This window comes from Saccostrea echinata, unplaced genomic scaffold (assembly GCF_033153115.1).
Source record: "Saccostrea echinata isolate AGI-Se365-2 ecotype Australia unplaced genomic scaffold, CSIRO_AGI_Sech_v1 ptg000072l, whole genome shotgun sequence".
NCBI lineage: Eukaryota > Metazoa > Mollusca > Bivalvia > Ostreida > Ostreidae > Saccostrea > Saccostrea echinata.
This window is the reverse complement of record NW_026889821.1, coordinates 1,000,450-1,021,264: the sequence shown is the minus strand read 5'-3', so window position 1 is coordinate 1,021,264 and position 20,815 is coordinate 1,000,450. Positions and strand designations below refer to the sequence as shown.

General features: G+C 33.3%; 2 long non-coding RNA genes across 5 annotated transcripts; one reads left to right on the top strand and one right to left on the bottom strand.

Moving 5' to 3' along the window:
• The first annotated feature begins 1,496 nt into the window (after nt 1–1,496).
• On the top strand, nt 1,497–20,183 carry LOC133176280 (uncharacterized). Of its 3 annotated transcripts, none has more exons than XR_009719420.1 (6): nt 1,497–1,955; nt 2,404–2,493; nt 2,782–2,860; nt 2,997–3,104; nt 3,360–3,465; nt 19,838–20,183. It is a non-coding gene; the product is annotated as an uncharacterized LOC133176280 (long non-coding RNA). The 3 variants fall into 3 exon arrangements; XR_009719419.1 differs by lacking the exon at nt 19,838–20,183 and adding an exon at nt 4,129–4,210; XR_009719421.1 differs by lacking the exon at nt 19,838–20,183 and adding an exon at nt 4,129–4,210 and having other exon boundaries at nt 2,774–2,860.
• On the bottom strand, nt 11,662–15,353 carry LOC133176281 (uncharacterized). Of its 2 annotated transcripts, none has more exons than XR_009719423.1 (5): nt 15,221–15,353; nt 14,854–14,940; nt 14,610–14,717; nt 14,235–14,354; nt 11,662–12,395 (listed from the first exon to the last, which is right to left on the bottom strand). It is a non-coding gene; the product is annotated as an uncharacterized LOC133176281 (long non-coding RNA). The 2 variants fall into 2 exon arrangements; XR_009719422.1 differs by having other exon boundaries at nt 14,854–14,932.
• Nucleotides 20,184–20,815: the final 632 nt, after the last annotated feature.

Here is a 20,815-nt window from a genome sequence, read left to right as displayed (position 1 = left end):
TGACTACATTTTATCAGTTCAGGTAAGATATGCTAATAAAATACCCGCTTACTGATAATTTGAGCCGAAATCTGTGCGGTAGTGAATCACTCCCGCACTTGCACCATTACGGAGATCCTAAGGAGTTGTAGCCCTCTCCCCCCCCCCCCCCCCCCCAAAAAAAAAAAAAAATCCGAGAGGGCTACATTATTGCAGCTAACATGTTAATGTACAGTAGAAATACAACTACACATTTACAACACGTTTACAAAACTTTTCTTGTTAGCAGTTAAAACGTGTGCATACGCAGCTGATATATGTAAGTATAGTTTTTAAAATGATTTAAATTTGGTCTGATTTCAGTATAACTTGGCACATAAGTAGACTACACTAAGATAGGTAATTCTGTGTATCGGTTTTTGATTTCAATGAACGGTGTTGTCATGGTTACTAAAAATAGAAATTCTGTGAAATACTTTGAAAATCATTCTCCTCCTACAATTTTGATCTGATATCAGTATAACTTGCACACAAGTAGACTACACTAAGAAACATGATTCTTTATATCGTTTTTTTTTTTTTTAATTTCGATGAACGGCATTGCCATGGTTACTAAAAATAGAAATTTCCTTGAAATACTTTCAAAACGATACTCCTCCTACAGTTTTGGTCTGATTTTAGTATAACTTGGCACACACGTAGACTACAGTATGATACATAATTCTTAATATCAGTTTTGGATTTTGATGATCAGCGTTGCCATGGTTACTTAAAATAGAAATTTTCTTGAAATACTTTTAAGATGCTACTCTTCATAGTTACACTTCTTGTCTGATTTCAGTATAACTTGGCATATAAGTAGACTACACCGAGATACATAATGGTAAATAGTAGTGAGTTGCGTTCCCCTACTTCCCGCTAGATTACGATACTATGGAAAGCCATAGGGGACCCCCATGTCATGTTCTATATATTTCATTGTAAAACAATCCTACCCGGTCAGGATGGTAATCATGACCATGTCAAGATTTCAAACATGACCAAGCCATGATTTTCATCATCTTGACCAAGTCAGGATTGATAACATGACCAACCTATCTTGGCCAAGTCAAGATTTATAACATGGCCATGCTATCTTGGCCAAGTCAGGATTGATAACATGGTCATCCTATCTTGGCCGCGGTCATCATATAACATGGCCATCCTATCTTGGCCAAGTCAAGATTTATAACATGGCCATGCTATCTTGGCCAAAGCAAGATTTATAACATGGCCATGCTATCTTGGCCAAGTCAGGATTGATAACATGGCCATCCTATCTTGGCCGCGGTCATCATATAACATGGCCATCCTATCTTTGCCAAGTCAAGATTTATAACATGGCCATGCTATCTTGACCAAGTCAGGATTGATAACATGACCATCCTATCGTGGCCAAGTCAAGATAACATGACCACCCTATCTTGGCCAGGTCATGATTTAATCTTGACCAGGTCAGGATTGATAACATGGTCATCCTATCTTGGCCGGGTCATGATTCAATGTTGACCAAGTCATGATTGACAACATATGCCCATCCTATCTTGGTCGACCAGGATTGCATTGCGCCAGGATATATTACTTCCAAACGCAGCCAAGATTTCTTCAAGCGTCAATCCTGGCCAAGTCAGGATGTATTTCTTCAAACGCAGTCAAGATTTCTTCAAGCGTCAATCCTGGCCTAGTCAGGATAACATTGCGCCAGGATGTATGACTTCCAAACGCAGTCATGATTTATTCAAGCGTCAATCCTGGCCAAGTCAGGATGTATTTCTTCAAACACAGTCAAGATTGCATTGCGCCAGGATATGTGACTTCCAAACGCAGTCATGATTCGCTTTAGTATGGTAATATGTAAGCGCTTCCCTAACACCGAAAAACCGCTGAAATGTGTATTGGGTTTCCAACCTCCCCGTTCGTCTCAGCTGACAAGTAAGGTAAGTTCAGGTGATTTTTCCCTTATAAATCTTTATGAATAGCTTAGTTTGCTGTTCTAAACATGTAGTTTACGTAATGGTTCTTTGGAGTAAATCATATGAACAGCATTCCAACAATCGAAGACATTCTGCAGTTTTCATCGAGGAAATTCGAATTTGTCTATCGACACATTTGTTATACAATTAAGATAAATGGCTCTTTAATTTTCTATGCAGTTAAGAACATGAAGAAATATGTTATTTCATTTGCATTTAGAATCAAGTTGTTTTTATACAATACATTCAAGAGAAATTTGCTTAATACTTTCATTCAATTATACAACTCTGGGGCTAAATTGGAAGGGGGGCTTCATCCTGCTCTATACAGATAAATTACAACACCTACTGCATTATATTTTTGCAATTTAAAGTAAACGTATCATTTATGTACTTTTTTTTTTCTTTTTAGTACCACGTAACAGTAATTTGTGTGTACTGAACCATCAACATATTAAACTGCAGATCCATACCGGCCAAGACTGGTGATAGATATGTATAGGTAGGTTTTCTTTTACTTCTTGTAATTTTGGGCAAATACATTAAAATTGAATTTTAATTTTGTCTTTTTATGAAAAGATGCTTTTAATACATGTATTCATATTAATTTAAAAAAAGGTAATTAGTAGCAAACAATGTTTGTGTAACTTCTTGTATTGAAAAAAAATATAGTTTCTTGAAAATTTAAATATACATGTACATGTATTCTTTTATATTATTTGTAGATACACATATATATATGACTAATGCATGTATATTAAGAATGTATTAAATATTAATAGTATTTTAGATTGACGCATGCTCAGCTGACTGGGGACTATGAGTATGGAAAACCATTTTGCAGAATTAGGAATGTGCAGCTGAAAGTGGTACACTTCATTTACAAGCATTTCAAATTTATAATTGTCTCTATATACTTTCTGTTTGTTTTAACGAAAAGGAAACCAGCAATCATACATAATGGAATTACTTATACAGATATATTTTATGTTTTCCAATGTCAAGGTCAAAGATCAAAGGCCAAGACTGATGTCAGCTTGAAAGAAACCACTCTGTGCATTGGATTTGCTAGATAAAAGATGATGAATTAATGCACCAGTTTCAAGTCCAAAGGTCAGTACAGTAAAACACGGTTAATGTGAACATGCTTACAATGAATTGATGCTTATAGTGAATTGATTTTCATTGCCCTTGGCTTTAAATCACATTGTGAACTTAGCAGATATAACAAATAATGTTTGTAATGAAGTTAACAACTTGCATTGAATTTCATAATTTTTTAATTTACATAGATAAAGTAACAAGATGATAATCATACAAGTTTCTATTTGTATTGCTAATCAGGTATTGTTTTATTCTTATTCGAAGATCGAAAAGCACCATTTAGGTCAAGGTCAACTCCAAATATTGGTTAAAACCTAATTTGTACCAACAACTGATTCCAGAAGAGGACACCCATAAAATAGCTAAACAGGTATAGTTTACCAATTTCAAGTTCAAAGGTTTGTACCGGTACATTTTGTTCAAACTGGAGTTTAAAATCAGATGGGGACTAGGCTGTGTATTGACCAAAATATTTCGATACGATACGATATTTCATAATGCAATATGCGATATATTGGATTCTTTAACAAATCTATTAAAAAAGGTTTTGTAAATCATTTAATGCATGAATTTGATAAAAACTGGGTGTTTTATTACTAAATTGAAAGTTCATGTCTCACTCTCTTTACAAAGTACACTTCAAATTCAAATTTTTAATGACTGTAAAACTAATATGTTGAAAAATAGTTGTCTATGTATTTTGCAGTAGTTATTAAGATGTGCTATCTCCTTCATGTTTATTTCATTATTGATCAGCTTTAATTCAAAACAGTGAAATATAATCTTTGGGGACTGAAATTCCCAACTTTTTCACAGAATTTTAAGAAAAACTCTCTGTCCAATACAAATTGGAAGTTAGTTTTTTGATACGATACATTCCTGAATATTGATATGTATTGATTAATCGATATATTGACACAGCCCTAAAGGGGACCAAAATATTTGAAGAGAAAACGCTTTTTAAATATTTTTGGTCAATTTTTGCTCTAAACTTTTTGAAATATGCACTGAAATGAATTAATTTTTTTTTCAGAGCTTGGCAATAAATGACACCTCTACCAGTTGCGGAATCACCGCCCATGTATAGAGAGTATTTTTGATGTGTAAAGAAAGAGATCTTCACTGAATTAGTTTTACATAGAAATGATAGAATGTAATCTTCTCAGATTGAGCTGTAAGCTTAAGAGAGCTTTTCTGATCATCCATTGTGCAGCATCTGTTTGTCTATATACTGTAATCATTTTAGACTTCTTCTTGAGAACCACTGGTTTCCCCCTTCCAAGAGTAGATTATCAAGAAGGGCAAAAATGGGGTGGATGAAGGGATTATTTAAAAATCTTCTCAAGAACATCTTGGCCAAAAAGATGAAAGGTTTATGACAAAAGATAGTGTGAATTCTGAATTTTTCAAATTGTGGCGCCCATGGGTAAGCTACAATTGATCATTGATTAATGAAGTTAAGAGAGTCTAACACATGTTCGTGCTTTCAATCACATTTTGCTTTCGCACAGCTTCCTTCATGGTTAAATTTTCAAATGTGGAGAACCCTGGGTAGCATAGGTCGAAGATAGGGATCTAACTTTAACATGGAAATATAAAGGAATTTAAAGTTTTTTGGATGTAGCATAGATTTTAAATTGATCATTAAATCAAAGGGGGTATGTTGGGGCTAAAATAAGAGGTCAGTTTGACATAGGAATTGATTAGTTGAGCATCCTCAGGGTAGTGCAAAATTAACTTCATTTGAATCGTGGCCCTTAGGGTGGAATCATAATGGGGGATCCAAGTTTTGCTGGGGAAAAAAGAAAAAATCTTTAACAATCTTTTTTTGAAGAACACTAGGGCCAAGACTAATCACAATGCATTTGGCCAAATGTAAAAACTATACAGGGGCAAATTGTTTTCATAAGAATGAAGAAATAATTTTTTTTTATTAAAAGTATTCTGAGGAAAACATGACCAAAGTAACTCTGGTGAGCTATGTGGTTCATGTTTCTTTTTTTATTGTGTATGTGTATAGAGTATTTTTTTTGTTTCTCGGGCAAATACTATGTAGCATGAAAAAAAAAACTTATTCTCGCATTTTAGTATTGTTTTTAATATCTTGAAAGGTCCTTGATACAAGAAAGCAATAAATTAGAGTACTGTTTGTCTGTGTTATAGATAATGTGCATTTTACATCTTGTACTAAAATATTTTACTTTTTTGGTGGGGGGGGGGGGGGATTTGCTGTTATTTACCTTTGCATATGTTATAGAAAACTGAAACTGAACTTTTAAAGAAATGCAAAAAAGTTAAAGCATATATATATATATATATATATATATATATATATATATATATATATATATATATATATATATATATATATATATATATATATATATATATATATATTGTGTTGTATTTTCTGAGAAAAGAGACAAATGTTAAGCATGTAGAGTTGTCAAAATAACTGCATGTAACAAGAGCCCCAAGGACCTTGAATGGAACTTCTGATAAATTGTACTACATATCACTTCTATTTGAAGCCTCTTAGTATCCTATATAATTTAGATGAAGCCTTGAAATTCATAAAGTAGGTCAATTTGACCTACATTTTGGCTACCATACTCTGAGAACCCAAGATTCCTAAATTGACAAAGTTCAATGATTCTAAGCCCTTTATTATCTTAAATATTCAGAAATAAATATTAAAAGGTAGGTCATGGTTATCTACTTTTTAATCAAAATACTTCAAGGACCCAAAATGCATTAACTGACAAAGGCTGATGATTCTAGGCCAATTAGTGTTTAAATATTTGAATATATCCATAAAATTCTAAAAGTAGGTCACAGAGACCACTTTAAATTTGACACACTTAGTCTGAGGACCAAAGATACATCAACTGACAAAGTTTGATGATTCTTAGCCAATTAGTACCTGAAATATTTAAATATAGCCATAAAATTTCAAAAGTGGGTCACAGTGACTTACTTTTCAGTTGACATTCTCATGGGACGCATGATGCATCAACTGACAAAGCTTGATTATCATAGGCCCTAAAGTGTCCAAAATATGCCTCTGAAACTATTTGAAAACAAATGTCTACAGAATTCAAAAAGTGGGTCACTGTGACCTATTTTTTTAATGAATGTGTTTTAAGATTCCAAGATGCATCAACTTACAAGGGTTGACGATTCTAATCCTCACAGTATCTTAAATAATGACCTAAAATGTTTTGGAAAATTTAAAAAAGTAGGCCAAGGTGACCTACTTTTGAGAGATGCATCAACTGACAAAGTTTGATGATCAAACTTTTTTGATGATCAATTTGAAAACGAATGCCTGCAACATTTAAAAAGTAGGTCACTGACCTACTTTTGAGTCAACATGATATGAGGTCCTAAGGTACATCAATTGACAAGATTTCATTATCCTAGTCCTTATAGTAAGCAAAGTATAAAAGTTTATCAAACAAAACATAATTTTTCAACTTTGAAGTGACCCCAAGACTGCGCCCTTTGCCCCAGGGTGATGCCTTGAACAACTTTCAATCTACAACATATCCTCATCCTTGTATGTAAATTTGGCGATAATCTGCCCAATGGTTCTTGAGAAGATTTTTTAGCAACCAGTACTTGTGGTTTTATTTTCCTAGTTATCACCCCTTGTTTAAGGGTCACATCCCTTGTTTTAGTATAAAAGAGAGCCCTTTGGCCAAGGATACTCTGTGACAAAGAACTGGGTACGGTAAGCCCAATAATCGGCCCTGTAAAATCGGCAAAAATTAAACACAGGTTTACATTTTATCAAATGTATCAAGTTACTGTTGAGGTTTCCCTGTGTGTGAAATGGTTAACATTTTTTTCTCAACTAAAGCGCCCTTTCATTTATATAATGTTTAAAACCGGTCTTATTTTCCGGAATTCCCTTATTTTGGATGTTTTCATCCTCTTCAAGTCTATATTTCGATATGGCCGCATCCGAGTATGTATGCGAAATTTCACAGAAAGAATAAATATAACCCGATTTCTAATATCAAAAAGAAAAAATGACTTTACAAAAGTGCGGCCACACCCGTTTTTACAAAAAAAAAAAAATGAAGTTGAAAATGCTGCATTTTTGGATAGACGTCACTTTTCTCCACAATAAATCTATACTTTTAAAGAAATAAATTGTTTAATTCTGTATCTGAAGGTTTTATTATTCTTTTTATTGTCTTTTAAATTCAATTCTGCTTTTGAAAAATAATTTAATACTATTTATGCAAATGAAAACCATATATAAACCTTTCTCAGTGAAATTTATTATGGGACATAACATGTAATTAATGACGCCATGCATTGGAAAAAATGACGTCACAAAGAGCAATCATGTTGAAAATATGGACTTGAAACAAATTCTTCCGTCTTTGCAACTATGATAAATATTGAATCAATATTTACAGCGTAAAAAATAAAAAACGACATAAGTTGGGCTGGTTCAGATGATTAGTTTACATTTAATTACATACAAGTACCTCCAATTAAAACGCGCATCTCCTTCATAGTGGACATTGACTTTATTTGACTGTTCAAGAAAGGGTTTTTTTAAAACCTTTTTATTGAAAATCATCAGCTGTTTTCAATTTATATATGTGTGGGATTCATAAATATCATGCAATATGTAGCTAGTGATTGGGGCAGGTAAAGGGGGAGGGGGGGGGGGGCTAGGAGGGAAGCTTGGCGTATACTAGTAGAAGTCACCATTTGAACATTTTTTTTAAACTTATTATCCTTGTCACTGTATTGTTGCAGATTTTTATCTGACAAAATTAATTATGTCAGAAAGGATTCTAATGTTTTATCGGATAATCAGGAAGTGCTTTATATATGACTAAAAACTTCTAAATCTTCCACTGCCGACCTACATTTACTTATTGGAGGTCTGCAGCTGGGAATGGAAAAGTTCTTATTTACACTTATTAATTATATATATATATATATACATTTATCTTATATATACATTTATCATGCTGATCGGAATATTGACATCAGTGTTTTCAAGTAAAATCGGGTTTACTTTATAATTTACAAGGAATTATAGATAAGGAAAAATTAATTATGTTGACAAACTAAGTTTATAAGGTTTATAAACCTAGACAGTGGTGTACTTTTTCGGCATTTACTACGAAAATTTAAGTGAAACATGAATCAACCTTTTTTATTGTCTATATATAAATAAAGATTATCTGTTCCCAGTTCTGTAAGAAATACAAACACGATCATTTATTACTTGTGAACAAGACACCCCCTCTTTCCGCTCCATAATCGATGATTTAACTCGATTTTTTTTTTCAGAAATTATTTTTCTAATACATTTTTAAGGCATTTCAAGTCTTGAAATGAAAAAAAAAGATATTTCTATAGATATTTACCTGTATAAAACGAATGTACATATTAACTACACTATACTAGTATATATTGATAATCTTGAAGTAAGCGAGAATTTTTAAAAGGATTTTATCCAGATTATCCATGAAATAATACATTAAGTATGTCATAGGAAATATGATCAGTATTCCAATGGATGTTCATCGGGGCTGGAGAAGGGGGTGGGTGGTGGGTGGGGGTGGGGGTTCCTGCCCAGTATCACCTTTGTAAAAATGGTGCACATTATCTCTGAATTTTAAAGATTTCTGTGATGATAATCCGTTCCGGAAAAAAAAAAATATTTAAAGTAATTTATCGTTACTACAAGGACAAATGTAAAGATTTGCGGAGGAAATGCCCCAGATCGAGTTTATGTATCCGAAGGAAGTGAGAACATTATCATTGTCACATATATATATAAAATATCTTACCTACGGTTGTGTAACATGTAAACATCAGGAGGAGTTCTAAAGCAACACCAGTATCTATTTTAAAGCAGTTTTTGTTTTAGTAGATGTATAGTCATGTAATACATGTCAGCAGTTTGTTAGGTATATTTTTAAAGGTTTTTTTTTTTTTTTTTTTTTTTTTTTATCAGACACTAACATGAAAAACAAACATAATCAGGCGATACAATCCAGGAATGGCAAGGATAACTCTATAAGAAACACTGTGACGTGTTTTACTTATTGTTCCCACAACTGACAAGTAACAAAATAACATCAGATTTCGTATAAATTTGATAACTAAACTAGCAATAAAATCTCTATGTAGCATATAAAAACATGGCCGTAGGAACCGGGGGGGGGGGGCACGGGGGGGGGGCGATATATAGATTACTATAGAAAACATAGTTACTATACGCATGTGCCTCCTCAATAAAAACGTCTGATGACCTTTTTTTTTTCTTTTTTTTTTTTTTGCTTGTCAAGGAATTTTTGGTAGTCGATAGTGCCCCCTCAACTGAAAATGTATGGCTGTGCCCCCAAACTGAAATTGCTTCCTACGGGTCTGCAAAAGGAACATGAAAGTGAATTTTGATTCTTTTATGTGTGTTCTGTTATTCTGCATTTCGATTATTTGTATTTTGTCTCCATTTAAATAGAAGTGTGTGTGTGTGTGTGTGGGGGGGGGGGGGGTTACTGATAATCAAGTTATACATGTACTTTAATGAGGACCAATAAAAAAAATTTCCACTCGACTGTGACCGTTGATCGATCTTTTACTGATCGATATCAATGCAAGTGTCTGCCGCTTCATGCTGCATTGCTTTAAATTTGAAGACGACACGCGGAGATTTTCATAGCCGACGTGGATAAATCATACACACATACTATATCCTCCCTTTTTAAATTTTAGTTTTAGGGAATTATGCCCGTTAGAGTGTACTAGAGCATTCTGAATCCCTTCTGAATTTGAATCCCCTCCCGAGAATTCATGTGCATTTCCTGTCGAATTCACTACGCAGATTTAAACATGTAATTTTCGAGTTTGTTAATAAAATAATAAGTATGTACATGCAAAGTATCGTGTTTGTCTCTAAAAAATATTAAATTATTAGTATTGGCTAAAGAAAATATTTTGTTCGTCGAGAAATGGATCTAAACAAATCGCATACCCCTTTTTTAAAAGGCTTCGGAGATTCACGGTTTTAATTTGAAGGAAAAATTTTCGAAGTCTGTAACGCGCGTTATGATTGACCGTTTCAAGTTTTTTTTTTTCTATGTTCAGCGTTTATGGGGTCGGATTGGTTTTTGAGATTATGAAATTAAAAACAAACGCAAATTAAAACTGACAAATAATACAAAGCTTTGAAACGGAAACACAAGTTAACTCAAATTAAAATCAACAAATACGAATCCCTGAGATGCATTTTACTCTTTTGGGATTGACATCTCTGTTTTAAGTGGTATATTAATTTTTTTATTTCAATAAAGTAGAAGTTTGAAACTTAGTTTTATTGCGAGGAGAGGTCCCAAATGATAATAAGAAATTCTAGAATTGTTCTCAAAATGTTGTGTTTTTCCCCTTTTGGTTTGTGTGTTTTCTCGGATAGGAAGAGTGACGTAGCAGCGTTTTTGAAAGGGGGGGGGGGGCAGCCCAGAGAAAAAAATTCAACTTCCTGGAAAAAACTTGACAAGCAAAAAAAAAAAAAAAAAAAAAATTCCGGTTTTCCGGGTTTGGGACCGGAGGAGTGGGGGTTTCAAACTTCTTTCAGTACCAAATCTTATTCTTACACTACTATGTTACCCTTTTTGACTTTACTCTAATAAAAGGGGGGGCTGGCCCCTTTCAATGAACATTTTCAATAGTAAAAATTTATGATTGGAAAAAAGTAGTGGGGGCCATCAACCCCCCCCCCCCCGTTGCTACGTGCCTTAGGAAGACAGGTTTTCGAATTTAGGGTGGACGCTAAACAAAGGAAAAACTTGGAATCGCCCCATCAATCAGGAATCCGCAAGTAACATCTTATAACCGGTCTCCCCTTGTGGTTTTACATAGAAAGTGAATGTGTGCAACTATATTGGGGATTATTCTTGGTTAGTGCATTTGACATGAATCATGCAGTAAAGCGGATCCACTGGAATCAAATTTGGAGACAGGGCCGCCTTGTTATGTGTAACGTACCCAGTTTTTTTGACAAAAATCGGCCAAGGGGTTCTCGAGATATAGCCCATATTCTAAAAAGTTTACACACACCGCACAAATGGCAATAGCATTAGCACTTTGAGCCTTTGTGCTCAACACTAAGAAGCAGAGGGTATTATTTAATATAATTAATGCATTTTCACTATATTATAGAACCCCACCCTTACATCAGAACATCTTACCCAGGAAGCATGAAACTCTCAAATGTGATCAAAAATGTTTATGCTCATTCATTCCCCCAATAAACTTTCAAAAACTGGCCAGATATGAATCATATATATTAGATGGCCTTAAACTTGTATAATTAAAAAAAAAATGGACAGACATACAAGGTCCCACATTATTTTCATTTTTATAATCTAGACCTTTTGAGTTTGAGCAACTGACATTCATAAAGATATATACCACAAACAAATTTTCTTATCTTCCACACAGAAGAATAACACTGGTATTGTTTCAATATTTCTTTTAATGGAAATATAATTAATAAATTTTAATTTAGTAGAATGTAAAAATAGGCTCTTGAAAATTTCCCCAGAAACTTTGAAGCAAGAAAACTGAATACATTTTATAAACTTTTCAAAAAACATATTGAACTGTAAAGTTGCATTTTTGCACTTTTTGCCAAATAATGTACCTTGGCCAAAAATTATGTTGTTTAACTATACAAATATTAATTCCAAAGTGAGAAAGGCACCTAATTTAGCAAAGATATCTGAATTTTGGAAAAAAAAGTTTGTTTGTGTTATTTATCCTTAATAACCTGTAATTGTTTCTTTGGGTGTGTCTTCAGAATAAAGTCTTCATGTTTAAATAAATTTTTTGTCCAAAACAAAAGAGTTTATTGTTTGGATGTAAAACATAAATATCAATCTTGACTGAGAATGAAATCTACAATTGTCAACCTATTATACAAAGTGAAAATATTCCAATTAACTTAACAATACCAAAGTAAGTGTGCTTCATTAAAACCCACATCAAGTGTCTTGATCCTTTGACCATTTAAGTAAATAACAAGATTTTATGCATAAAAAAATGTTATTGCATCAAAATGTCATCCAAACAAACTTGATCTTTGACAAAGTTATTCTAAAATATAGAAAATGAGTTTTGCCAAAGCAATCTCTCCAGCAATTTCTTTCCATATTATTCATGTGAATTCTATGGGTTATATGTCCTTATTGCGTTGCACCAAGCACACATCCACAGGAAATGAAATCAGTGGCACAGCTAAGCATCCAGGCTTCCACATCAATCCTAAAAAAACAATCATCTATCATCTTTAGTCTAACTAACATTTTGAATTCAAATGAAGGATTTATATATTTGTATCAGCTTGTATGTCACCTTCCTATATAGTAACTATTGATACTTTTCATACAATATGTACAAGTAATTAATGAAAAAATACAAGTCATAAATCATGCATGGATCCAGGGGGAATTTATAACACCCCCTCCTCCCCTGGAGTGTTCAAATTTATCAACTTTGTATAGTTAGTCAATTTTTTTTGAGAGGCTTTTTAAGTAGGTGTGCCTCCCCTGGAAAAAATTTCTGGGTCCATGCATAATGCATGTAAACGAAGCAAAAAAATTATTCATAGAATAAATGCCATTGTTATCTCCATCTTGCTACTTTATAGCTGATTTTATTTTATACTCTTGAAGCCCTCACATTCTCTAAGCAAATATCCTGTCTTTTATCCCAAAAAATATTGCTTTCAGATGTATAAGTTTGATTGCAGTTAATATACATACTTATTACATAACAAAGGTCAAAGTAAAAAAAAAAGATTCATTGGTCACAATGCCCACCTGCATATTTGTGGCCCTTCATGTTCATCAGCAGATTCTTTTTAAGATATAATCCCATGTAAAATCTAAATTGATCACTACCTGCAGTACAAGCCTATTCCTGGAGGTTAAGATTTGAACAAACTTGAATCTACACTATCAGAGGATGCTTCCAAATAAATATGTCTGATCATGGCTTTACAGTTCTTGAGAAGAAGATTTATAAAGATTATATATATATATATATATATATATATACATATATAACTTTCATTGGCCATAGTGGTCACACCCTAACCTGGGAGTCATGATTTGAACAGATTTGAATCTACATTATCTTTGGAAGCTTTCATGTAATTTTCATTTTTTTTCTGGTCCAGTGGTTCTTGAAAAGATTTTTAAATGACCTCACCCAATTTTTACTTTTTCTTAATTATCTCCCCTTGGAAGAATTTGTGTAACCCTTTATTTGATCAAACTTTAATTTACTTCACCCAGTCACACTCTGTACCAAATTTAATTTAAACTGGTCCAGTGATTGTTGGGAAGGGGAGGAATTTGGAAAAAAAAAGTTATAGATGACGACAGACCATGGACAAATTTTGATCAGAAAAGTTCACTTGAGCCTTTGGCTCAGGTGTCAGAGCTAATAATGGCTGAGTTGTGAATTGCTGTGTTTTGCTTGTACATGTGTGTCTCTGGTCTTAGTCTTTAGTTGTTTTGTAAAACAGGCCCCTTATACCTAAATCTAAACAAGAGATGTTTGTGAAACACTTATCCCCCCCCCCAGGACATACATTATGCTACAGGGTGCACAAGCCTTTATTATGGGCAGTATACATTATGGGCAGTGTACATGGAAATGAAATTGACCTTTTGAACTTAAAATCAATAGGGGTCATCTACCAGTACTATCTGAGATGCATCAAAGAGAAATAGTCTTCTACATCACATCTTTGGCAAAAACATGTTTCTCATGATATATCAGTAATTTATTTGTTCAACCTTTGCAGAGATAATGAACAGAAAGCTAAGTCCAAGGGGCATAACTCTGTCAACAATTGTTCGATCGTACCCAAAACAGAACCTGACCTAGATATTCATATGATAAATCTGTATACCAAATTTCATTTCAGTATGTGCAACCTCTGCGAAGAAAATGAACAGAAACTGTTGGTGGACCGACAGACAGACAAATTGACCGACCGACCAAAAGACAGCAGCAAAGCAATATGCTCCCCCTTCTTCAAAGGGGGGCATAATAAATGTACAAACCTTTGAACTTGAAATTGGTAAACTATACCTGTTTAGCTATTTTATGGGTGTCCTATCAAGACTGCCCTCATCTGGAATCAGTTGTTGGTACAAATAAGGTTTTAATCAATATTTGGAGTTGACCTTGACCTAAATGGTGCTTTTCGATCTTCGAATAAGAATAAAACAGTACATGATTAGCAATACAAATAGAAACTTGTATGATTATCATCTTGTTACTTTATCTATGTAAATTAAAAAATTATGAAATTCAATGCAAGTTGTTAACTTCATTACAAACATTATTTGTTATATCTGCTAAGTTCACAATGTGATTTAAAGCCAAGGGCAATGAAAATCAATTCACTATAAGCATCAATTCATTGTAAGCATGTTCACATTAACCGTGTTTTACTGTACTGACCTTTGGACTTGAATCTGGTGCATTAATTCATCATCTTTTATCTAGCAAATCCAATGCACAGAGTGGTTTCTTTCAAGCTGACATCAGTCTTGGCCTTTGATCTTTGACCTTGACATTGGAAAACATAAAATATATCTGTATAAGTAATTCCATTATGTATGATTGCTGGTTTCCTTTTCGTTAAAACAAACAGAAAGTATATAGAGACAATTATAAATTTGAAATGCTTGTAAATAAAGTGTACCACTTTCAGCTGCACATTCCTAATTCTGCAAAATGGTTTTCCATACTCATAGTCCCCAGTCAGCTGAGCATGCGTCAATCTAAAATACTATTAATATTTAATACATTCTTAATATACATGCATTAGTCATATATATATGTGTATCTACAAATAATATAAAAGAATACATGTACATGTATATTTAAATTTTCAAGAAACTATATTTTTTTTCAATACAAGAAGTTACACAAACATTGTTTGCTACTAATTACCTTTTTTTAAATTAATATGAATACATGTATTAAAAGCATCTTTTCATAAAAAGACAAAATTAAAATTCAAGTTTAATGTATTTGCCCAAAATTACAAGAAGTAAAAGAAAACCTACCTATACATATCTATCACCAGTCTTGGCCGGTATGGATCTGCAGTTTAATATGTTGATGGTTCAGTACACACAAATTACTGTTACGTGGTACTAAAAAGAAAAAAAAAAAGTACATAAATGATACGTTTACTTTAAATTGCAAAAATATAATGCAGTAGGTGTTGTAATTTATCTGTATAGAGCAGGATGAAGCCCCCCTTCCAATTTAGCCCCAGAGTTGTATAATTGAATGAAAGTATTAAGCAAATTTCTCTTGAATGTATTGTATAAAAACAACTTGATTCTATATGCTAATGAAATAACATATTTCTTCATGTTCTTAACTGCATAGAAAATTAAAGAGCCATTTATTGTCATCTCCCTCGGGAGATGACACATTAAGTTCGTTATCCGGAAGTGAAGTCCTTGTGTAAGCTGCCATCGATAAGCTGGTGCTCTGGCAAATGTCCTGAAGATGACACGATTTCTAAATATAGAGATGTAAACAAAATTGAGCGTTCTGTAAATGGCACATCTTAAAGTAAATCTACACAGGGTTCATTATGGATAATAGAGGTAGAATCACTTGCGTGGTGGTCTTCAAAATACACATAAACATTGTATCTAGGCTATTGCGTTAAACGATGGTCAGCGCGCGGGAATCAAAATACACAAAACGTATCAGCCAAGGCGTGGATCCAAGATTTACTGACGAAAGAAAACAGTGAAAACATTCACGTTAAATGCATACATATATACAATGGCAAAAACTTAATTCTTATGTGTACGTACTAGTCAATCGATAATTACTGCCGTATATACGTTGTATGTAAAATAAAACAGAACTTATTCAAAAGAAAAAAAAATCGAAGAAAAGAAGTTTTACCTAAAAGCACAATTTAAGCAGAAACATAAATGTCTCTGATTTAAGTAACTCAGTGCTGCAGGCATTGGAATAAAGATCATAAAGAATCATTACGAGTATTTTCTCGAATGTCTGCACTATTCTTTTTTATTATTATTTAAATTTACCCCTGCAGAAAAGTTTTAGGAAAAACACAATTTTCTTTACTTGGCTAAGATTTTTTAAGGATTAATAAGTAAAGCAACTTACCACTATCTTTATGCAATTCTAATTGCGTTTTTTGCTAAAAGGAAAGAGTAAAAAAAAATCACTCCTCGTATTCTTGAAATAAAGCCAAAATTACAAAATGTGTGTCTCATGGAACAGCCTATAAAATCGATGTTGGTATATTGGGGTTCTTTTGATTGTGCAAATGCTTAATTTTAAATGGTAACTTTTCAATTTTATAACTTTTCTATTCATGCTATTTTTCCAGGAGCGTATACATGTACATGTACTTATACATAATATTGAAATTGAAATTGAATTAATATAGCGTCAAAACATCAATCGGCATGGAAGGGTATGAGGCAGGAGAGTCTCAATTTTTCCCTTGATATTCCCAGTGGCTCGATGGCCAAGTCACTTCAGAGGATACGATTAAGGAAAATAAGGAAAATCTTTGGAAATTAATTGAGGTTCGGATTACATTAAGTTAGCGCTTTAAAATTTCTTTGCTGCCGTACAAGGCGACTAAGAATTAAAGTCAAAGGGAAGGCTAAGGTTTTATATCCATCTTCATATGGAAAAATTCTTATCTCATTTTTAAGAATATTTCTCAGTGGTTAGATTTTTACAGACATTGTACAAACAATATTTAAAATGAATAAAGCATATTTACAACAGGTAAAATAATACAGGCCCCTTCCACTTTTTCCCCAATTAAACATTGAAAACATTCATTGAAAGGCGCGCCCTTGCCCCATATTCCATCTTTTGTTACAGTATCGTACGTCAAATCATCCCATGGAAATGTATTATAAAATATGTTTGTTGGAAAATTTGTAACCCCCCCCCCTTCCAAGAAATGAAAATGTTGAGTTTGGACAGCCCCTTTTTCCCCTTGTCAAAGATTGTTCAGATAATTCGTTGATTTTTTCTTTTGTCCCCCCCTTCTTTTTTTTCAAAAGCGATACTACTGCTGAGAAAATGATATAACATTCCACTGTTTATTCTGTGACATTCATGAAGCCAAAGAGATGACATTTCAGGCTTTCTGGAAAGCCAAACTTGTCTTAATTGTATAACAAATGTGTCGATAGACAAATTCGAATTTCCTCGATGAAAACTGCAGAATGTCTTCGATTGTTGGAATGCTGTTCATATGATTTACTCCAAAGAACCATTACGTAAACTACATGTTTAGAACAGCAAACTAAGCTATTCATAAAGATTTATAAGGGAAAAATCACCTGAACTTACCTTACTTGTCAGCTGAGACGAACGGGGAGGTTGGAAACCCAATACACATTTCAGCGGTTTTTCGGTGTTAGGGAAGCGCTTACATATTACCATACTAAAGCGAATCATGACTGCGTTTGGAAGTCACATATCCTGGCGCAATGCAATCTTGACTGTGTTTGAAGAAATACATCCTGACTTGGCCAGGATTGACGCTTGAATAAATCATGACTGCGTTTGGAAGTCATACATCCTGGCGCAATGTTATCCTGACTAGGCCAGGATTGACGCTTGAAGAAATCTTGACTGCGTTTGAAGAAATACATCCTGACTTGGCCAGGATTGACGCTTGAAGAAATCTTGGCTGCGTTTGGAAGTAATATATCCTGGCGCAATGCAATCCTGGTCGACCAAGATAGAATGGGCATATGTTGTCAATCATGACTTGGTCAACATTGAATCATGATGCTTTTTGATGCTTATAGCGAATTGATTTTCATTGCCCTTGGCTTTAAATTACATTGTGAACTTAGCAGATATAACAAATATATGTTTTTAATGAAGTTAACAACTTGCATTGAATTTCATAATTTTTTAATTTACATATATAAAGTAACAAGATGATAATCATACAAGTTTCTATTTGTATTGCTAATCATGTATTGTTTCTTATTATTCGAAGAGATCGAAAAGCACCATTTAGGTCAAGGTCAACTCCAAATATTGGTTAAAACCTTATTTGTACCAACAACTGAATCAAGAAGAGGGCAGTCTGGATAGGACACCCATAAAATAGCTAAACAGGTATAATTTAACAATTTCAAGTTCAAAGGTTTGTACATTTATTATGCCCCCCTTTGAAGAAGGGGGAGTATATTGCTTTGCTGCTGTCTGTCGGTCGGTCGGTCAATCTGTCTGTCTGTCGGTCCACCAACAGTTTCCATTCATTTTCTTCGCAGAGGTTGCACATACTGAAATGAAATTTGGTATACAGATTTATCATATGAATATCTAGGTCAGGTTCTGTTTTGGGTAAGATCGAGCAATTGTTGACAGAGTTATGCCCCTTGGACTTAGCTTTCTGTTCATTATCTCTGCAAAGGTTGAACAAATAAATTACTGATATATCATGAGAAACACGTTTTTGCCAAAGATGTGATGTAGAAGACTATTTCTCTTTGATGCATCTCAGATAGTACCAGTAGATGACCCCTATTGATTTTAAGTTCAAAAGATCAATTTCATTTCAATGTACACTGCCCATAATGTATACTGCCCATAATAAAGGCTTGTGCACCCTGTAGTATAATGTATGTCGGGAGGGGGGGGGGGGGCATAAGTGTTTCACAAACATCTCTTGTTTCGATTTAGGTATAAAGGGCCTGTTTTACAAAATAACTAAAGACTAAGAAGACATACAAGCAAAACACAGGGATTCACAACTCTCTCTCTATATATATATATATTAGGGATGGCAATTTCTAATCGGTTAACCGGTTACTCGGTCGGAACGATGGTAATCGGTTAGAAAATCTGTAATAGGTTAGTCGGAAAGAAATAAAATTTGTGTCAATTTGAACACAATTTCCTAAAAATTCAATTTAAAAAAACCCACAAAAATATATATGAAAATTTTTAGTATTTTCACCTATCTATTTAAGCTGATTTGAAGATAATTAATCCTCTCCGGATTGACATCGCGGGGATAACTGGTCAGTTTTCGAGATGTTAATTGTTGTTTAAAGACCCCGTCGTTACCCAGTCTGTCCTGTGTTTCTTTAATGATTTTAATTAAATGATCATTGAGTATCGTGAACTGATTATAATGGGTTTTTACCCCTTCTTTCCTGTGAAGTTACCTATCTAATTATATTATTAAAAAACATGATGATCGTAAATTACGCGATAGATCACTTACTTAATTTTAAGTATTGTGACAATGCAGAATGAGCAAACTGGAGATAACAACGGCATTTATTCTATGAATAAATTTTTTGCTCCTTTTACATGCATTATGCACAGACCCAGAAATTTTTTCCAGGGGAGGCACACCTAATAAAAAAGCCTCTCAAACAAATTGACTGTCTAACTATACAAAGTTGATAATTTTGAACACTCCAGGGGAGGAGGGGGTGTTCTAAACTCCCCCTGGATCAATGCATGATTTATGACTTGTATTTTTCATTAATTACTTGTACATATTGTATGAAAGGGTATCAATAGTTAATATATAGGAAGGTGACATACAAGCTGATACAAATATATAAATCCTTCATTTGAAATCAAAATGCTAGTTAGACTAAAGATGATAGATGATTGTTTTTTTTTTTTAGGATTGATGTGGAAGCCCGGATGCTTAGCTGTGCCACTGATTTCATTTCCTGTGGATATTGTGTGCTTGGTGCAATGCAATAAGGACATATAAATCATAGAATTCACATGAATAATATGAAAAGAGATTGCTTTGGCAAAACTCATTTTATATATTTTAGAATAACTTTGTCAAAGATCAAGTTTGTTCGGATGGCATTCTGATGCAATAACATATTTTTATGCATAAAATCTTGTTACATGTATTTACTTAAATGGTCAAAGGATCAAGACACTTGATATGGGTTTTAATGAAGCACACTTACTTTGGTATTGTTAAGTTAATTGGAATATTTTCACTTTGTATAATAAGTTGACAATTGTAGATTTCATTCTCAGTCAAGATTGATCTTTATGTTTTACATCCAAACAATAAACTCTTTTGTTTTGGACAAAAAATTTATTTAAATATGAAGACTTTATTCTGAAGACACACTCAAAGAAACAATTATAGATTATTAAGGATAAATAACACAAACTTCTTTTCCAAAATTCAGATATCTTTGCTAAATTAGGTGCCTTTCTCACTTTGGAATTAATATTTGTATAGTTAAACAACTTCATGTTTGGCCAAGGTACATGTACATATATTCAAAGTTTCTGGGGAAATTTTTAAGAGTCTATTTTTACATTCTACTAAGTTAAAATTTATTAATTACATTTCCATTAAAAGAAATATTGAAACAATACCAGTGTTACTTTTCTGTGTGGAAGATAAGAAAATTTGTTTGTGGTATATATCTATGAATGTCAGTTGCTCAAACTCAAAAGGTTTAGATTATAAAAATGAAAATAATGTGGGGCCTTGTATGTCTGTCCATTTTTTTTAATTACACATGTTTAAGGCCATCTAATATATGTGATTCATATCTGGTCAGTGTTTGAAAATTTATTGGGGGAATGAATGAGCATAAACATTTTTGATCACATTTGTGAGTTTC